This window comes from Arvicola amphibius, chromosome 9 (genome assembly GCF_903992535.2).
Source record: "Arvicola amphibius chromosome 9, mArvAmp1.2, whole genome shotgun sequence".
Taxonomy (NCBI): Eukaryota; Metazoa; Chordata; class Mammalia; order Rodentia; family Cricetidae; genus Arvicola; species Arvicola amphibius.
Genome location: NC_052055.2, coordinates 16,091,083 through 16,101,054, shown reverse-complemented (window position 1 = coordinate 16,101,054; position 9,972 = coordinate 16,091,083).

The following is a 9,972-nucleotide window of genomic DNA, read 5'->3' as shown; positions in this document are numbered from 1 at the left end:
CAAATTCTTGGACCACACTGTTAAAAACTCTAGGAATGAACAAATGTGGTTCAGGGCTAACTCCAAAGTGATTCTTCCCATACAAAACACTGGAGAATTTCCAAAGTCGGGATTGATGTACACATGGAACAGGTCACAGGTGACACTCCTGACATCAGGAGATCAAATAAAGTCCTTCTGACCATAAACAAATGAAAAATTGCACTGCTTAGCTCTTTAAAAGAAAGAAGATGTCAATTTGAAGGGTGGTATATTGATGGGGTTGTAAGCAGTTCTCAAACCCATTTATTTATACTGTAATACTGAGAACATGTAAATTCTACCTTATTTAGGAAAAAAATATTGATGCAGTCAGATTAAGAATTTTTGAGATGATGAGATCACCCCGGATTATCCCATTGATCCATTTCCAGTGAGGAGGATCTTTATCAGAAATGCACAAAGAGAGGTAAAAGAAATGGTGTCAAGACAGAAATGAAAGAGACGTGGCTTGAAGTCAAGGAAGCCAGGAGTGGAACCACACAGAGAGCTCTCCCAGAGCCCTGAGTGTGCTAGTGGGAGAACCCCTGTCTTTTCTCTCTGTGAGGAAATGCTTCTGCAATTCCCACCCATGCCGTTGATGACAATGGAACTGCTGGAAGAACTATAGAGCTGGCATCTGAGCTTCAGAAAGGATGGATGTCAAATAGATCCGTTTGAAGGGATGTTCCTACTCTTTCTCCATTCTTACAGGTCTATCTTTCAATTTAGTGTCAAGTTCCCCAAAGAGACCTCAATTGTCTCACTCTAGGATTGATGGAAAGACAAACTCAAAAGATGCTCTCACTCATTCATCAATGTCATTCTCCAAGAAGTGACGTTGTGAGTCGGGTCCACCTACCCCTCCTTTCTCTCATTCCCTATTACTTAGAATGTGACACCAACACAAATCCCATCCTTTCATTGCTCCCTTCATAGAAGACCAGAAGAATGGAGCTGTGTAAGCATACAGACTCATAGGATTGAAGACTCACACAATTCTAGGCCTTTCTCAATGGGAATAGTTAGTAAATACATACATGCATATTAATCCATGTAAGCATATACATGTATATATTACATGTGTACATACATACATACACACATACGCATCTGTATATGTTCTGTGTGTGTCTGTGCAGGTGAGTTCAGCTGCCTGTGGAAGCCAGAGGCATCATAGCCACTGGAATTAGTTATGGAAGGTTGTGAACTGCCTGATGTGGGTGCTAAGAGCTAAACTTGGGTCCTTTGGAAGAGCAGCTAGCACTGTTAACCACTAAGCCCTCTCCCTAACCATCTTTTGATGTGGGATTTACCTCTGTATGCTGTGATGACCATTAATGAATAAAGAAACTGCTTTGGGCCCGTTGATAGGGCAGTACTTAGGTAGGCGGGGAAAACTAAATGGAATGCTGGGAGGAAGAAGGAGGAATGAGAGAGACACCATGGAGCCGCCAGAGTCACACATGCCAAATCTTTGCTGGTAATCCACTGCCATGTGGCAATATACAGATTAATAGAAATGGGTTAAAATAATATAAGAGTTAGCCAATAAGAAGCTAGAGCTAATGGACCAAGCAGTGTTTTAATTAATATAGTTTCTGTGTGGTTATTTGGGTTCTGGGCATCCAGGACAAACAAGTCGCTCCTTGCAACACTCTTTCCATGTATTACTGCCATTTATACCCTTCTACAGCCATGTTTTTGTTCAAATATTTCACCCATTTTTAATTATATTGTATATTTTCCAGATGTCACTTAAGAGATCTTTATATATTCTTGGTATAAACCTTCTGGCTTTTATGCAGCTTACAAGTATCATTTCTTAGTCTGCATCTTAGCTTTAATATTCTTTTTTTAATATTTATTTATTTATTATGTATACAATATTCTGTCTGTGTATATGCCTGCAGGCCAGAAGAGGGCACCATACCCCATTACAGATGGTTGTGAGCCACCATGTGGTTGCTGGGAATTGAACTCAGGACCTTTGGAAGAACAGGCAATGCTCTTAACCTCTGAGCCATCTCTCCAGCCCTAGCTTTAATATTCTTGTTCTGAGTTTACAAAAGCAAAAGTTTGAGCTGTTATTAAAAAGTGTCTTCTTTTTTTTTTTTTTTTTTTTTTTTGGAATGAGGTCTTAGTATGTATTCTTGGAACTCACTACACAGGCCACACTGGCTTTGAACTTGTAGCAATCCTCCTGGTTCCCACCCCCTCTCTCTCTCTTTCTCTCTCTCTCTCTCTCTCTCTCTCTCTCTCTTTCTCTCTCTCTCTCTCTCTCTCCCTCTCTCTCTCTTTCTCTCTCTCTCTCTCTCTCTCTCTCTCTGTGTGTGTGTGCATGTCTATGACCATGCAGTTGTGAATATTTTATATCCAAATACCACATCAGATCCAAATTTAACAGTGTTTCTTCTGTTTTCATTTACAGTTTTATTCTTCAAATTTATCATCTTGTAGAATGTGACCTGAATTTGACTTGCTCCTGCAGCATGCTTTGTGAAGGCTAGCATTTGCCCACTGAGTTGCATTAGCCTGTTTCTAAAATATTTAACTGATAATATATCTATGCTCCTGGCTCGGAGTCTCTGGTTTAGTCCATTAATTTGCATCTCTTTTGTTTTGACATTTTTGATTGGTTGGTTGTTTCTACCTCCCATCTTACTTTACAAAACGCTGAAACAGTGTGTGTATGCCAACAAATCTGGCTTAGAGCAGGTTTCGGTCATGAATCAGCTTTGTGCTCCAAACACTTTCACAGGCTGAGTCATATATTGCTGGCCCATTTGCTTCCTGAGATAAGTTTTTTGTTGTTGTTTTTTTGTTTTTTTTTTTTAATAGCCCAGGATGGCCTTGAACTTGTTTTGTAGCCAAGTCTGGTCTTAAACTTCCGATTCCCCTGTCTGTGCCTCCAGAGTCTGGGACTGCAGGCATCCACCACTAGCTCCATTAGTTTGCTGACTCTAACCTTTCCCTGGTACCATCGCCTAATAATGATTGTCATCATTTAGTAAGTCTTGATTGTCGCCTTTTAGTAAATCTGGAAACTATTTTCAGTGGCAACTCTGTTGCCCGGGAATGTGGTAGGGTTTGTTGGTGTTTACTGTTTTCCCTTCTTTTCCTGCCTTTTCACATTCTTCAAGGCTTTGTTAAAAGCTACGCTGGCTGGGACAGTAAGTGAGCAGGAACGTGGCTGCTTTGTAGACCTGGCACTTAGCTTTCATTTCTACCCTCTTGCAGGAACTTGGATGGAGGACTTTGCATTAACCTACTTAATCACATGACCTACTAGGTGATTTTTTTCCTTGTTGCTACAGTTACACTCAGTAGCACAGATGGCCTCCTTGTCAATGGTGTTTCGTGGGTGGTGGCCGACTGTACTGAAGAGCGATGTCTTTCTCTGAGTTTCTGCCTCTTCCTGGAGCTGCGTCTCCAAAAGGCTTCCCAGAGCAACCCTACACTCAGCTCTTTCTTGCTTTTGCTGCTAGTTATGCAGAGCTTCTTGGCCTCACTGGGAGAGCAGGAGGTTTGTAGAGCCTCTGATGTTCTCATTAAGGTTCTGTCTTAGGTGTGTGTGTGGGCTTTTTAGTTCTTACAGCTCTGGGCTCAGCACTGAATCCTGTCTCTCTTCCCAGAAAGCTTTTTTTTTTTTTTTTTTTTTTTTGCCTCTGCCTTGTTGTCTGCTCTCAGCTTTGATGAGTGATTACTGAAATCAGAAAAGCCTGCAGTTGTTGCCCGTTTCCCTGATGGCTTAACAGTTTTGTTTTTCTAAGTAGGTATTTTCTTCTCCACTTAGGGCTACGGTTCCTCCTCTTTTCTTCTAAGATGGTACGGCTCTCTGAGTTCTCTGAGGACCTTCTGTGAGTACCCAGAGGAGTTTATGGAAGCAGAACCTGCCAGAGGAAGCCTCCATTATTTTTGTAGCCTTCAAAGATTTCTACAAGGACCCACTAGCCTATCCTGGCTGCCTTCAGTTTTTCATCCAGCTGAATCGTGCCTCCTAAGATCCAGTCACCTGTGATGCAAGGAGTCTTGTATTTGGATGTCTTCTATCCCTAAGATCACTGTCTCATCTCAGATTTGGGACCACTTATTTGCTTTATAATCTCAGGTCTCCAGTGGATTTTGTTTTTTCATGAATTTGAACTTGAATCCTCTGTCTACATCTTCCTGTTCTGTATCTACCACAGTGGAAGCCAAAACGTATTGTCAGGGTTTTTTTTTTTTTTAATTTAAATTTTGATATAGAAGAAAGAATTGGAGTTAAAAAGCATCCCTACGAATCTAGATCTGTTATCTTCTCTTGCCCAAGGTAGGAACATAGATACACTACAAAGTATTCTTGATGGTGTGATATTATGGACTATAATGTTAATATAAAGAAACAAATTTTGAAGTCTTTATTCCATACGTGTCAGCAAAACCTATTAACATAACCTATTCTCTCTTCTACCTATGATAAGTCATATTTATATGCTATCTTAAATTTTTTTTTGCTATACTACAAAAGTTCTCAGTGACAAAGTGGAGCACTCAAGAGGATGCACTTCCTACTCAGCGCTAAGAAAAGACACTGCTACAAACCATCACTGCCTTGAAACCATTCAAGTCTGTCACCGTTTGCTTTCTATACCTGTGCTCCTGCCTCTATTCCTGTCTCTGCCGCTATCTTTGCAACAGTATCTCGCTACGCAGATCTGGCTGTCCTCAGACTATCACCAACCATCCTGCCTCTGCCTCCAAGGGCTGTGGTTATCCCCATGAGCCGACACACCTGGCAATGGTCCATTGATTTAGTCTGACATTGGGAAAGGGTCACTGTCAAACACAGCTGTTTATCTGTGAGAGTGGAGATGAGGGTGAAGGAAAATGAGAGCTCAGAGAACCGAGAAATGTTGTAACTCTTGGCTACGAATACAGAGATCTCTGGCCCTGGAAGCCTGGGAGCCCTGGAAGCATCTTTCTAATACATATTTAATTTATTTGAAGCTGTTTCTTGAGCTGAATTTAATCTAAGAGATGAGGCTCTATTATTCTCTTCCTGTAACACAGGGCCAGCTCTGTGTCTAATCAATATACTTATGATTGCATATATTGACTACCATTATGCCCTAATTCTCGATGTCTTTCTTGCTTGGCTTTCTGCACCCTGTCCCCCAAACTAGAGACAACAGATATTTTACCATCATAATAATCATCAGCAATACTCTATGAAGCCAAGCTTCAATGCACCTTTCCTGAAAATAGTTCAGTGTCTGAGGAACCGGCAGATACAACTAAAAGGGTAATTGCTAGAACCAGACAACAAGTACAAGCGCCTTTGAGATGAAGAAACTCAGAAAAGGCATCAAGTGCCATGTCTGAACCTCCGGGCAACCCCAAAGAGGTTCTGGTAGGAAACCATAGGCAGAGTTATAAGTGGCATGTGAAACTGCACAGGAAAAGTTCTAAAGCCGAAAGCACAAGGCATGCTAGGACACATTACCTGGGCCCATGTGGCTTCTAAACGAATTTAATAGGTGTCATAAAATAAGTTTGTAGGCACTGCTTGCTAAAACACTGCATTATAACAGCTAAATCCATTTGTTTTGATAATCCAGAATCATTTTTCCCCAGTGAACTCTTTTTCCTAGTGTTACTCACAGCACTGATTCCGACTGGGTCTGATAACCCTCAAACCTTCCACATCCCTCATTCGAGAGATCTGAAACTTTCCTTGGGATCTAAACACTTGGGATGGCTTACAGTGAACTTTCTTTGTTCAGTGAACCCACAAAACAGTTCGTGTAAAACAAGGCTACAAAGAAATAGAAAAGACAGGCACAGCTCGACACTGAATCCTGATGAGAATGAAGAGCTGGCTTCTTCAATGTTCTCTTTTCTCAATCATTAGATTTTTTTTTTCTTCTCATTCCAGCCAGTTTCTCTCATTTCTAAATAAGAATCAAGACTGCCATGCAGAGTAAATAGATGGTTTTGAAAACAAGTCAATGATGTTTGCACTTGAGAAGCTGCCTGTCTTGATTTGGGAAGTCATATCCCCTGTGTAACGTTAACACTGGAGCAGGAACCGCTGGGAACATTTATTGTAACCATAGTGAGAGCCACTGTGATCTTAAGACTCACGTAGATTATCTGCAAAAGAGCATTTTGGAAAGCGTTTTCTGGCATAGGAAAAATAGGACAAATTGGAAGAGATGATGTAGACAACTCGGACAAAATGTGGGAGCCCAGAACAGAATGGGGATGTGTGTCAGGTTAAAGGACAAGTCATCTTTATGGAGGAGTCTAAGAGGAGGGACACCATCCCTAGGCATTTGGTTATGACTAATGGATTGAGGCTTCTCTCTTTTTCCAAGTATTTAATACAAAATAAATCTTCCATTTCCTGGGCTTTTATGAGTCTTTTCCCACAGGGAAATCTAGCTCATCTTCTGAGACACAAAGGCTTAAGCCATATTTCCACAAAATTGTTGTTAACTAAAACAGATATGGCTACCAATGTGATAATTCTACTGCCACTTTGGTTTCTCATGTTTCACAGGCTCCTGAAAAATGAAAGTTTAAAAAGCGGGTGGGAGGATAACGTATAAAATCTGCATCTTTCTCATAGAATTGCAGGTCTTCAAGAGATAATACGAGGTCATCTGCCCATCCCTCCTCCTTTGGTTCATCCATTCTATGGAATTATGATAGAACTATGAATTTTTATCAGAGAGCATTACTTTCAAGTCTCCTTCCTCTACAAACACATGCACACTCTCGCCAACTGCAAGTCTTAAGAGCTCTTATTCTGAAGCAGCCTGGGCCAAAACAATTGTTGTACTTGTAGAAACAGCCACCCTTTAGGAATTTCAGAGCAGATATTAAGGTAGTAAGGTTCTCCAGATTGCTCTGGTCACATGCATGCACCTCATAAGAATCTCAGTAGCTCCTAAGAATAACTCGGGGTGTTTGATAAAAATCCACATACCCAGAACTCCTCCCAGCTGATTTTAACTACACTGATCAGATAGCGAGGTGCTGTATTCACATAAGCCAACATAAGAAAACAGCTTTCTTCTTTATCTTCAATCATTTAAGATTTTAAGACTCTTCTTAACCCTGGGCACCTGCAAACAAAGATAGGAATAAAAAGTAACCCTTTTCCGGGTACACGCATCAACTCACACTTGAACGTCTGACTAGTCACGGTCACTTCCTAACCCCTCCTGCTTCTTAACTCTGGGCCTATTTACGTTTCAGGAAAGCAACGTTACGTAAAGCTGAACCCCTGGACATCACCTGCTCATCTTCTACTTATCTGCTATGGCTTCTACGCTGACCTTGGTACTCACAGGAAATGTCATTTATTGAGCCCTAACAAGGGGCATAGCCCGACACTTAAGACAATCACAGATATCAACTCTCTGAATCCCAATGTTCCAATTACCATACTCTCCTGGCCTCCACTACTCATTTGTTCTGTCATGGTCACTTTATTAGATCCTAACAGCTTCAGCAGCAGGCGGCTGTGACATTCACCTCCGTTCATTGGACTCTCTAGTATTATCCACTGATTGGTCAGGACACAAAGTGCACCTGGCCTCACACCTCCAAATAGCTCAGGCACCGTGTAATAGATCAAGGATCACTCTTAATTTTGCCTTTGGATTTAAGCTAGGGAAATCGGACACCACAAATCTGAGAATCAAAAGTCCGCCATCCACGAGACCAGCAGTAACAACTTTAAGCAGAAAACTCAAACTGTTGTTTATGGGGTATTGAGGGAGTTCAGGATGAAATTTTCCTCTCCAAGCAGGAGAATATGTCACCTCGGATGGTGTACAGAAGCATTTTTCCGTAAGCTCTTACATCATGGAGAAGAAATGGGATTTGTTTACTACTAAGGGGAGATAGTAAAAGAAACAAGCCTTGTCACTGCTTCCAGAATAAATAAATTTCTGTAAAACCCAAACCATTGAAGATGGTAATGGGAATAAAACAAAATTTAAGACCACTAGACTTCCACTTTGGGTGTGGCTGGCACTATATTATTTCCAAAGAATTTATAAATAAACTCTATTGACGAAGCCACATTTTAAAAATAGGGAATGTCATAATAAAGTGTCTCAAAAATAAAGTCTAGCAAGACCTGAGCATACAAGAAAAATAAGTAGAAGGAACTGGCTTGGAAGGAGACACAGCAGTTTTTCTCCTGAATAATTACATCCTTGGGTCACTTGCTTTGGAGCTTAGTGTGCACATCTGTATGACAGAGAGACAAAACCACAGAAACTCAGTAGTACGGCGATCTCTGTGAGTTTGTATCACTGTATTTTATAGAGTAAACCATGCTTATAATTTTTTTTTCCATTTCAAGAGATGAATGCATGGAGAGAAGGTAACTGGCTACCTCATGGGAGAAATTTGAGGGCATGATTAAGGGACATTCTGCTTGCTAACTTGGTTCCAAGTTGCAAGCTTGTCCCCATAAAGGAAAGCAAGGCACCACAGGAGAGAAGGCAGGGGATACAAGGAAGTATCTACAGGTGTGGTTTGCTTCCTGGGCTCCAGACTTGCGTTGTCTCCCTGGAAAAGTTGCAGAAGCTTATGTAACCAAGATACTAGCTACTCAGAATGCCAAAGGATACTTCTAAGTGCCTGAGAAGTACAGTTTGGGGAGTGTGTAGTAAATACAGCACCAAGTAGTATCGGGCACAACACGGGGGTTGCCTCTTTTCATGTACAGCAAAAGGGGTGAATATTTCCGGTGTAGAAAGTTTCCTCAAGTCAAAGCTGTCTAATTAGTGACATTTGAGTGAACAAGTGCATCCTGAAGAGAATTCCTTGAGTGCTCAATGACACAGCATCACTTACACTGACTTTGATAAATCTAAAACAAAGATTCCAACAGGAAGTCATTCATTATTTATTTATTTTGAGACAGAGTTTTTTTGTGTAATAGCCCTACCTGTCCTGGAACTAGTGCTTGTAGACTAGGCTGGCCTCGAACTCACAGAAATTGGCCTGCCTTTGCTTCCTGAGTGCTGGGATTAAAGCGTGTACCACACCGCCCAGCCCCCAACAGGAAGTAATTTAAGGGCAGTGGAAAGCAGCATTTATAAAGCATCTCTTGGGCACCACACTTTCTTCTCTATGTTCATCTCCACAGCTTTACAAAATGGGTATTGATACCACTGGCGCTCCCATTTTAGGAGACTGAGTTACAGTCCAAACAGTGTAAGTTATATCCCTACTACTTCACAGCAAGTAAGAATTCTGTCTTTGTAACACCTGATAATAGCCAGACCTAGTGGCACTCACCTGGAATCCTAACAACTCTGGAGCTTGAGGTGGGAAGACTGAAACTTTAAGGCCAGCCTGGACTACAAAATGAACTCAAGTTCAGCCTGAGAAACTTGGTGAATCTGTGTCTCAAAATGGAAAATGAAAAGGAAGCTCAGGAGATAACTCAGTTGTAGAAAATAGCACATGCTATACCTAGGCTCTAACTCCTGTTCCCAAATCCAAATACTTGATATTTTATTCCATCATGATGGCCCCAAATGTCAAGTCATTCTACTATCAAGTCATTCTACAAACAAGAATAGAATTTAATGTCTTTTTGCTCCATTGTTGAAAGGAAACTTGAGTTTTGTCCATAGATAAATTCTCTATTACATCAAACCATTTAACCTAAGTATACCCCTCAAAATTGTTCCCCTTCCTAATATCCCTAAAATCCCTACTATCCAGTTGGAGGTACAGCTAAGTACCTTTTCTCTCATTGTGTCAGACACTAAAGCCCAGGATTAGCTGTGATTTTGTTCTTAAAGCTTCCTGTATTCTATCCTCTCTTCATTCCCATGGTCACTGCCAAGTCAGGTTCTAGCCTCAGGAATCGCTTGGTCCAATATCCTGTCTGTCTGTCTGTCTCCCTGTCTCTGGATTTGGCACCTTTAGTTCTTCATG